This window comes from Nycticebus coucang, chromosome 12 (assembly GCF_027406575.1).
Source record: "Nycticebus coucang isolate mNycCou1 chromosome 12, mNycCou1.pri, whole genome shotgun sequence".
NCBI classification, from domain to species: domain Eukaryota; kingdom Metazoa; phylum Chordata; class Mammalia; order Primates; family Lorisidae; genus Nycticebus; species Nycticebus coucang.
In genome coordinates, this window is record NC_069791.1 from 31,206,161 (window position 1) to 31,218,002 (window position 11,842).

Genomic DNA, 11,842 nt, shown 5'->3' on the forward strand with positions numbered 1-11,842 from the left:
CTTGCCTGATTTTTCCTCCGTTTTTTGAATATTCAAACCTGAAAGTTGAAATTAAAGTGCAAAACAAAACCCTTATTTTCTCAGTCCTGATCGACTAACATCCACTGGATGAAAGCAGTCAGCCAATCCAAGCAGCAAATAAGAGGATCCTAAGAAAAATCAGAGTTTAACTCTTATTGCTGCTGATCAAGGTGGAACTGCACTTTCAGATCTATCTGTTATGGGGGCATTAGCAGCACAGAACCCACATGCATTGTTAATATTTTCCTTGCTCCCACCCAAGCATGAATTAATTGCTTTAGCTTCCACTTCCTCAAATCTTCTAACTCCTAGTAAGGCAAGTGCTTGGGATATGTGACTTTCTTGGTACTCAGAAGCCATTGTGGCCCAACTTTGGGCTCACCTAAGAGTTAGATTGCTTTAGTTCTGCCTGATGAGCAATTACCACTTCACTCCAATCCAGTTATGTGAGTCCTTTTTATTCCTGAGCAAATTCAGGGCAAGTTGTACTTGGACTTGGCTCCTCTCAATTTGTATGAACTGAGAAAACATCAACTCAATTTTTCTTTCATTGCCCTTTTCCTCTCATTATTAATTATCTCTCTTTTCTTTATGATCAATAAAAATAACTAAGAGCAAAAAAAATTGTGCTAGTGAATATATTATTTTATTAACTGCTGACAAGGGAAGATATACGCAGACAATATTTCACACTGGATGATACAGGAGCAGAGCACATGGGGCCTGGTGTGAGTGAATCTTCCCTGAAATTCCTAAGCCTCAAGGTAGACTGGCAGTTTATATAATACCTTATATAAGTGGTCAAGGAAGAACAAGGCTATGGGAATGAGGTGGAGGGAGAGGACGTAGAGACAGATGAAGTGCTGGGCACTGGGAGTGGGGTGGAGTCTAGTCCTCAGAGGGGACTGGGGAAGTTCACAGACAGGAAAAGATGGTTGTATGACTGAAACGATGATCTGGAGAAACGACAGTGGAGCAGAAGAGAAACAAGTAAGAAGGAAGTATTGCCACTTGTCCCTCAAATGAAGCTGAGTCAAAACACACAGTTGGCCAAAGATTAGTTATTTAAAGTGATACTACTGAGGCTGCAATAAAACTGTGAATTTTCCAAAAAGAAGATAGTTTAGACCATGCATTACTTCCTTAAGTGCTCCTGACCAATAAAAGGGAAAAGCGTTTCTTGAAGGTGATACAAAGCTGACTTGCTGGGGCCTGGAAAGGAAGGGAGAGTGAGGGAGAAAGATGGAGTGAGCATCCTGCTCTTTGGAAACTGGTTTCTGCCCAAAGATTCTGCAGGGATTTAAACTTATCAAGGGCACCCTAATCTCCTAAACTTAGTGTTCATTTTCCAGAATCTCACTTCATAAATGACACTAACTTAACTGAGCTCTGAAAGTCAGAGCATGAAAGGAAAGTCTATTCTCTTAAAATGCCAAGTTCTCCTCCTCGGGTCAGGTTGAGGGATTCCTACCAAATCAGAAAAAAAGGGGAGTCATTTTTCCATGGCCTTTGTTTAAAACAAGCAGTTATTTTGGACTCTTTTATAAGTTTGAGAAATAGAACACATTTTAGAGGTAATATGGTTTTATGCTGTTATTTTATGGGAGAGAGAGAAGGAAGGAAGTAGCCCCTGGTTCCATAGCCATCGAGTGATTTGATTAGAACTTGATGATTATGCTATTTTTGAAAGCTCTCAGCATAGTATTGTGTTTTCTTTTCTGTATGTATATCTGCTTTCTTTCAGTGATGTTTTCATTAAATATAGAATGATGTCTTCTTTCCAATAAGAACAGGATTAATGAAGGAAGGTTCACCTAAAGGATGCTTTCACATGTTAATGTTGCTGTTCAAGTAGTGATGCTTTTAGGGGACGCTTAGGGACTTCTAGCAAGTTTCTGCCCTCACTGGCTGACTGTTCTGTCTCAGAGAAATGAAAGAGAAAGAAACATGGCATAAGCTCTGACATAGCTCCTCCTCACTCAAACTCTCCATGTGTGTTATGGTGCCCCTCTTGATCATTTTTGACTTCACACATTTGAGATTGTGTGCTTTTTGTTATTGATAATTTGGACTTTTTTTTTTAGCCAGTTACCTATGAATGCTTCTGTGGGAATTAATCCTGATCAGAGCACTATTCATTAGGGGTGAACTGACCAATCACAGCCACACTTGTCCTCTGCATAGAGCAATAAGGCTCTTGGGACCCCAGTCAATGCTCTAACTTTGAGGTCACTTTGCTGTTTCCCCTCAAGCAGATTCCAACAAGAGATACAATCTAAAGCCTCAAAAGTCAGAGCTGGAAACTAAAAGACAACTTGGCTGTCAGTAATCTGGGCTTGAACCTGCTTTGGCATGGGAGTGGATAAAATGACCTCATAGGTCTTTTTCATCTGCAATTTCTGTGAAGCATTGTTCTTGGGAATAGATGATTTAATAGGCTAATACATATTTGTGTTTGCCCCTCTACTGTTCCTTGTATTTGTTATATTTTACTTGGTTACCCTGGGAAGAACAAATACATTATGTAAGTCCAGAGACACGCAGAGGTCAAAATCTGCAAAGGGCAGAATTTGAAGTGATGTGGTCAAGAAAGAGAGAGACAGTGGTAAATAGGAAACCTGAGCCCACAAGTGCTTTCTAGATGTTTCCAGAGCAAACCTTGAGGAAAACTATCAGAATGCGATGTCTTCTGGTGCAGTAAAAAGAATACAAATATGGAGACAGAAGACCTACTTTGAACTCTGACTTACTGACTTCTAATGATCTCAGCTTCCACAAAGATAATGGATTCAATAACACTTACCCTGATCATTTCAAGGGGGTTGGTTTGAGAATTGCATGAGAGAACATGTGTTTGCTTATTACGAGTGTAAAGTGATATATAAATTAGGGATATTGTAACCATTTAATTAAGTGATCATTATACTTAGAATTGAATAGAAAAATTTGTATACAAAGAGCTAAGCCAAAAACAGCTATGTTTTCTGAAAGCAAATTTGGAGAAAGGATAGAAATTGACAATAGGAAATTAGAGTTAATCAGTGTACAGGAAGAAAAGTAGTAAAACCTCAAATGTTCACAACTTCTGGTCTGCTCACTATGTATGCACATTCCAAACTCTGAGAAATATTGAAAATCACCATTTTATTTTATTTTTATTTCTCCTAAACATTTTTAAGATAATATTCAAAACAGTTTAATATCCAAAAAGCTGAATGAAATAATGTAATTCAGTAGAGATTTATCTAAGTAGTTTCCAAGCACAAAATCAAGACTTTGAGGGAGAAAAATACATTATGAAGATAAGCAGCCTGTCTTCAAGAATTGTGATTTTAATGGGAAAATGGGTTCACGAATATATCCAATATTTTCCAGGGATCAAAATAGGATCAAAATGATTCTCATGGTAGCACCTGTGGCTCAAAGGAGTAGGGTGCTGGCCCCATATGCTGGAAGTGGCGGGTTCAAACCCAGCCCCGGCCAAAAACTGCAAAAAAAAAAAAATTCTCACTAAGTAAGTTTTGCTTCTATTGTTTTTCCTCTCAATTTTTCATTCGTACCTAGCAGTTGTCTTAGACGTTAACCTGTCACCAATCACTGCCAACCATATCCTGAACACCATTTACCATCTTCCTTCTTTCCTATTCTGTTCATGATGTTAATGACACCTGGCTTTGTCTAAATCCATGAGAGCCCCTGACCCTGCTGGCCCTCAGAGACACCTCATATACCTGTCCCTCTTTGAGGTGCCCTTACTGCCCATCAGCATCCCTACTGTGCTAGTAACACAAGTAACCTGAAATACTAAGCCACATAGGTATAGAGACAAAGCATTATAGAAGTGCCTTGTAGGAAACTATTGATTCTGCTCAGCTAGGAGAAAGTGGAGGGGCCCCAGAATGCTGTCTCTGAAAGAGCACATTTATTTTTTTAATATGAACTACAAATAGATGTCAACAGACAGAAAGGGGAGAAGGACATCCCAGGACTATGGGAGTGTATGGACAAACCCCCCTTGTTTATTTCAAGGGGGTTGAAATAGCATCATTCCATTATTAACCACGTATTTCTCTTCTTTTGTAAAAAAAACTGCCTTCCAAGATTTTGTCTCCCTAAAGAAGCATTATAGAATGTTAAGAATAACAAAAGGAAGTTAGAAAAATGTCCAACAATGCCTGTGAAAAATGGGATGTGCATTTCTACTTTTCCACCATTCTACCATTGTAAACTGAGAGTGAAGTTAATAGTATTTCCCTTTTTGTTAAACACTAAAATAGGATGCAAATTAAAATTTTTTAATAATTAAAAAAACTACCAGAATTTGAATTAAAATGCCTCTAAGTTAAGTCCTGCAGTAGCGATGGGGGTGTTGATAGAGCAACAAAACACATTGTCAAAACACCCGGACAGCTAACCTCTCAGGGTTCAGAAAGCCTATCACCCACAAAAGTCACCTGGTGATAGCAAACACAACCTAAGTTCAGTTGGTTGAGGCTTTAAATGGACTAGTCTCTCTGCCATGGCCTAGAAATGTCTGATACAGTAATTAGTACATTTGTTAAATTGGATTCTAAATACAATCATGTTTTCCAAAATGTTGAGTCATTTTGATTATAGGTTCTGCTTGAATCTGCAGAAAACACTCAGGTTTTATTTTAAGGGATAACAAGACGTGTTGAGATGCATGTTCCTGCACTGATATAGCTTTCCCCAATGTAAGCAATGTGGTTTTTTGGCACCATCAACCATGACACTAGCACAACTCAGAGGTAGACTTTTTGTATTAAGAAGATTACTTTGCTTTTTGAACCATATGTTCTTGCAGATTTCTTTGTTTATACTTCCTCCCCCATCTCCATACAGCACTCAATAGGAACACGCCCATTGATTTACAATCTCTGCCAGCGTCTCCAGCATTGTTGTTCTGGTTTGGGTTCTTTCTTTCTTTCTTTTTTTTTTTTTTTGATGACCCCAACGTGATAGGTTTGGGTTTTTTCTTTTGCTTTTAAGTGTATGTGGTGTTAGTTGTGCTCTATATTAAATTATAAGCTCTTCTAGGGTACAGTCTAGCATGGTGTGTTTGCAAGTTGACTGCGAATTAATGCTTTCAATTTACAGAAATCATGATGGTGCCATCTTGCGTTCCATGTGATCCATTTTGGTTAGTCAATGTCTCTAAAAATGCACCTTTTGGAGCATCCTCGGATTTGGACACCTCCCAAATTATGTAAACAGTCAATGCTCGTGTGCCTCCACAGATTTTCTCAATCTTCAGTGTTCAGTTGAAGATCAATGTGCAGCAAAACTGACCTGGAGACACACTGGCCAGCAAAAACATGCTAGACATTTCCAAATTGTGACACTCTACAAACAGAGTAACAAGAAGATAATAATAAACATTAAAAAAAAATACTGTTGAGGACCTATTGTATATTAGGGTCTGCACTAAATAGTTTTCATAGAGATGACATTTGTTCATCACAATAACTCAGTGAGTCTCCAACTCAGACACAGAAACTGAGGCTTTGGACATGTTAAGCAAATTTCTCAAGGTCACAGGATAAGCATGCAGCAAGGCTGGGACTCAAACTCAGGTCTGTTAGCTCTTCAGCACAACACTCTCAGTACCCTCCATCAATAACAAGACTACTCTGTGAGCAGGGATGACAGGAAAAGCAGCTTGTCACTGGGGATCTTGAGACCGCTCTTATTCTATCTTTTTTCTAATGAATAAATGAGAAACATAGAAATTAGCTCATAAGATGTCTGGATGATACCATAATAAGACATTGATCATAATATCTTGGAAGACTACCTTTTAAAAAGAAGAAAAGACATGGTTAGTAATGGAATGATGGCTAATAGGAAAAAATACAAGGACTTAATCCAAGCAATAAATTATAAAATAAGGAAAGACTAATCGACACAAGCTAACCTGAAAGTGGTCAGGAATACAAAGCACATGTTGTATTATCTTTAAAAAAGAGTCAGGAAAAGAAAAAGAAAAGAGTGGCTGGACCCAGTGGCTCATGCCTGTAATCCTAGCACTTTGGGAGACTGAAGCAGGTGGATTGCCTGAGCTCTGGAGTTTGAGACCAGCCAAAGGTAGAATGAGACCCCATCTCTAAAAACAGTCAGGCGTTGTGATGGGTGCCTAGAGTCCCAGCTACTTGGCAGGCTGAGACAAGAGGATCACTGTGCCCAAGAGTTTCAGGTTGCTGTGAGCTATGACGCCGCCGTACTCTACTGAGGCCAATAAAGTGAGACTCTGTATCAAAAAAAAAAAAAAAGGAAAAAAAAGAAAAGAGTGACATAGTCTATGGCAGTGTTTTTCAACCTTTTTTTCTCACAGCAAACTCAAACTTACAGTTAAATTTCCTCTGCACACTTAAATTACGTTGGTAAAAGAAAAAAAAAGGTTTTACTGTGCTTTGAATTTCTTGCAAAAATAATTTAACTAATCATCTTTTAAAATGTTTGCAGCATACCAGTTGAAAATCACTGGTCTATGTATGGCATAGAATTTAACAGAGAGATCAGGAAAATGAGCTTTTTTCTTTCCCATACACTTAGAAATTGTCAACCCTTTTCTAATATAGTAAATAAAACTTTGATTTCCACTTAACGAAAGGATGGATTCCAAGTTAAAGATGATTTAGAGAAAAGCCACCAAAAGATAGAAGAAATCAGAGATTGGAATTGTGGACAAATGTTTATGGCATTCAGTTGTTCAGAGAAAAAGATCGAGAGTAGTGCTCAATTGTGTACTTAATATCATTATAAAAGTCGCATGTTTTGTTGGCTTCTACTTTTACAGAAGGTGAAAACAACCATTTGTATTTCAGATTTATCTCATTTTAAACAAAGTAATTTTCTTCTTTTTTTTTTTTTTCCACACAATCACACCATTTATTGCAAAATATGGAACGCTTCACGAATTTGCGTGTCATCCTTGCTCAGGGGCCACGCTAATCTTCTCTGTATCATTCCAATTTCAGTATATGCGCTGCCGAAGCGAGCACAAAGTAATTTTCTTTTATGAAAAATTACATGTAAATCAAGGGTTTTAACCAAAATCAAACTATGAACAAAAGAGCAGAAGGAATTCCATTAATGGACTCAAGTCTGAAAGAAATTAGACTCCTGAATTATTCTTTTCTGTGGTTCTGTGAACAAACCACAGGTCTCCCCTAGTCCCAGCCACCCTCTCTCCAATAAGCCTCTGTGAGTCAGTTTCAGCTATGACTGACATTATAAATTTTTCTAAAGCAATTGAAATGGTATGAAACCAGAACATCAAAATACTCTCCAAACCCAACCTGACCCAACCTGATAATTCACTTGGTTTGAGTCCCTGATGTAAAAAAGGAAAAAAAAAAAATTATTTTTGAGTCATAGTTTAAATGCACCAGAAAGATCTATTTCAAAAAGAAATGCTATGGTGGATGCTTTAAAAATACAAAGACTTTTATGAGATAAATAATAATCCACTGACCTACTTATTTTGAAAATGTTAGCTTTGGTGGGTCGATTAATTTAAAACTAGCTGGATAACTTTGATCATGATGATGTGGAAAAACCAGGTACAGCTGATGCTAACTTGGTCTCCAGCATCAGCAACTGTAGTGACAAGATGAAATTATTTATTATTTTAAATTAAAAATAAGGTAATTTGGGTGAGAAACAGTATGATTTAACCAGTTTTACAGAGAAGGAAGCCTGGGGAGATTGACGTCTTACACTCTCCATACTTAGATGTTAGAACTCCAAGAAGCCCAAATGAGCCCATTTTGCTAATTTTGGCTTTTCCAGCTGTGCAGCAGTGCCCACTGGGGTCGTGCTTATAAGATAAGAGTGCTCTCTCCTCCCTTGCTATTACCACTGGAAGACTGGGCCGCCCTTCTGGAGGGCAAACTCAGCCACGAAGCAGGTGCCATGACTGGCTTCCCTTCACTTCACCACTGGGATGGTTTGGAATACTTTATAGAACTTGTTCCCTCAAGCTTTGCATTCCTTATTTCTCATGGAAGCAAAATACTGCATTTTGTTCCTAATAAAAATGAAAAGGCCCCTCCCTGCCATACTTCTGTGGTCTTGGTTTCTGTTTATTCACATTTGCTCCTTGGTGGGGCGTCCCTGGGGATAATTATGCCTCATCATTTTTTAAGCTTTTAGTTGTACATAGATGCTTATTTAAATCAAGCCCCTAACACACAGAGGTGTGTGTTAGGAAAGGGTGTGTGGAGGTGGTGGTGATGACTCAGGGACAGATAAGTGTAACTTTTCTTCCTAAGATGTGAAGCTGTGTACCCTCATCTCCTAGAGGGGAAACGCAACAAGCCACCGTCCCTGTCATCCCTTCTACCTGTTGATATCATTATAGGTTGTGATCCTGAGAAGCTGATTGACGGTTAGGAGGAATTAGCTACTTGGAACTGATCAAGTAAAGAAATAGTCTGAGAATTTTTCTAATCCTGAAAAAAGAAGGGAGGGACAATTTTATAAAACAGAAAGGCAGATACATGTGGAGAGTTGTTAAATTTTACTGCCAGATATGTGACATTCAAATTATTTATGACACGGAGGCTTTTATTTGAAAACTAACTATTTGATCTGGAGCATGTTATTTAACCTCTCCCATCATATTTTTCTCTAATATGATCAGTTAGGAATTATCTTTATCTAATAGTATTATTTTGTGGATTAAATTGAAATGTAGGAATTGGCTAACATAGAATGTGAAGCATAATAGACTCAGAGAACATTAGTTCCCTTCCTTTCCATGAAGTTAACTGTTAAAACACAAAAATGTAAACAGTAGTTCTATCATTCACTTATTGAGTACTTATTGAATACTAGATACTTTAAAAATTTTGCCTACATCCTATAATTTAATTCATTTTATAAGTTAATTCATCTTTGTCCTGCCCCGTCAGGTAAATGTTATCATCTTATCATCCCCCATTTCCAGATTAATTGAGACACAAAGAAAGAAAGTAACTCCTAAAATCTCATAGCTAACAAATGGTAGAATCAAGATTTGGAACCATGCACTATGATACAAAAGTGTTATCACACTCTCTCTCTCTTTTTTTTTTTTCCCCAAGTCTGATAACACAGCTTGCACCATTCCCTCAATGGAAAGATCTATAGCTCTACCGTTTGTTTTTTTTTTGTTGTTGTTGTTGTTGTTTTATCTATGTTGATTGTGGTATAAAAGCAGAGAAATAATATTTTGTGTTTTTTCTTTTAAATTAAAAAAGTTATATTCAAGGGGTACAAGTTGCATTCTGTTACCTGTGTATAGTGTATGACGGTGGAGTATGGGATTTTGCTGCAAAATACATTATTTCATTATTTCTTATCCCTCAGAGTGTGTGTGTGTGTGTGTGTGTGTGTGTCACATGTTCTTAATCCACTCATCAGTTGATAGGCACTTAGGTTGATTCCATATCTTTGCAATTGTGAACTATGCTGTGATAAACATATAAGTACAGGCATCTTTTTGATATGATGACTTCTTTTCCTGTGGGTAGATACTAAGTTGTGGCATAATAAAAACTACATATGACAAACCCACAACCAACATCACACTGAATGAGGAAAAGCTGAAAGCATTCCCCCTGAGAACTGAAAAAAGACATGGGTGTCCACTCACACCACTTCTGTTCAACATAGTACTGGAAGTTCTTAGCCAGAGCGATCAGTCAAGAGCCAGAAATAAAAGGGCATCCTAATTGGAAAGGAGAAAGTTAAATTATCTGTTTGTTAATGATATGATCTTATACCTTCCAAACCCTAAGGACTCCTTTAAAAGATTCCTAGATTTGATAAATGAATTCAGGAAAATCTCAGCTTATAAAGTCAACATACAAAAATCAATAACATTTTCATATACTAACAAAGACCTGAGAACCAAATCAAGAACTCAATCCAATTTACAATAGCTGCAAATAATAAATTTAACCAAGGAGGTGAAAAATCTCCACAAGGAGAACTATAAATCACTGATAAAAGAATTCATAGAAGACACACAAAAATGGAAAAATAACCCAGAATCGTGGATTAAAGAAATCAATATTGTTAAAATGAACATACTGCCCAAAGACATCTACAAATTCAAAGTAATGCTATCAAAATATCCAAGTCATTTTTTCAGAGAATTAGAAAAAAAATTCTAAAATTCATGTGGAACAAAAAATGAGTTGAAATAGGCAAAGCAATCCTAAGCAAAAGGAACAAAGCTGGAGATGTCACATTGCCTGACTTCAAATTATACTATAACACAGGGATGTAGTAACCAAAACAGAGTGATACTAGAATAAAAACAGACGTGTAAATCAATGGAGCAGAAGAGAGAACCAAGATATAAAACCACATAATTATAACTATCTGGTCTTTGACAAAGCTGACAAGACACACCCTGGGAATATTAATTGGATAGCCACAAGAGGAAGCATGAAACTGAATACTCATATTTCATCATATACAAAAACCAATGCAAAGTTATTAAAGATTTAAATGTAACATCAGAAACAATAAAAACCCTAGAATAAATTTTAGGAAAACTCCTTATGAACATTGCTGTAGACAAAGAATTTATAACTAATACCCCAAAAGCAAACACAATAAAAACAAAATAGACAGAAGGGGGAGAGGGAAGGGAGGGGAGCGAGGAGGATGGGTGAAGGGAAGGTAATTGGTGGGATCACATCTACGGTACATCTACAAGGGTACATGTGAAATTTACTAGGTGTAGAATATAAATGTCTTAACACAATAACTAAGAAAATGCCGTGAAGGCTATGTTAACCAGTTTGATGAAAACATTTCAAATTGTATATAAAACCAGCACATTGTACCACATAATTGCATTAAGATACACAGCTATGATTTAATAAAAAAAGAAAAAGATATCCATTTGGATATCTTCTTTTATCATTTATCAAATCTAGGAATCAGAATCTTATTCCTTTTCTGAATGTATTTTTGTTTGTTTGTTCTTTATGATGTTTTTGTTTCTAGTCCTTATCTTAAACATTGCTATTGTTATTAAATTTTAAGCCTTTTTAATTTTGTGAAGGCAAAAAAATGGAAACCTAATAAACACATGTATATGTAAAAATAAAAAAAATTTTTTTTTAAAGAGAAAGAAAACAAAAAAACCCAAAATAGACAAATGTGATTTAATTAAACCACAAAGCTTCTTTACAGCCTGGGAAATAATCAAAAGAGTATACAGACAACCAATAGAACAGGAGAAAATAGTTGCAAATTATGTGGCTAGCAAAGGACTAGTATCCATAATCTATAAAAAATTCAAATAATTCAGCAAAAACAAACAACCCCAATGAAAAGTGGGCAAATGACATGAACAGGCAATTTTCAAAAGGAGATATATAAATGGCCAATAAACTTGTAGAAATGCTCAACATCATTAATCATCAGGGAAATGCAAACTCAAACTACAAAAGCAAACTCTAACTTTACTCCAGTTAGAATGGCCATTCAGAAGTAAAAGTAAAACAGTAGATGTTGGCAAAGATATGGTAAAAAGGAAACACAAGGTATCAGTATAACCTCTATGAAAATCAGTATTTGTCCAAGAACTGAAAAGTACATCTACCATTTGATCCTGCAATTCTGCTATAGCTCTACTTCATATTTTATCAAAGTAAAGAGTATTTTTTATTCAAAATCAAGAATGATTTATCTTTCTGAGTCACTTTAAGAAATCATGACATACCTTTTAATCTAGAAAACATGTGGTCATTTCCTTTATGAGAGTCCTGACTACAAAAACTACCCTTCTAGTTTGGTT

At 36.5% G+C, this 11,842-nt stretch overlaps 1 non-coding gene across 1 annotated transcript; it reads right to left on the bottom strand.

The window, feature by feature from the left end:
• Positions 1–6,936: 6,936 nt before the first annotated feature.
• LOC128562873 (U6 spliceosomal RNA) lies at positions 6,937–7,043 on the bottom strand. The gene has a single exon (XR_008373572.1). It is a non-coding gene; the product is annotated as a U6 spliceosomal RNA (small nuclear RNA).
• Positions 7,044–11,842: the final 4,799 nt, after the last annotated feature.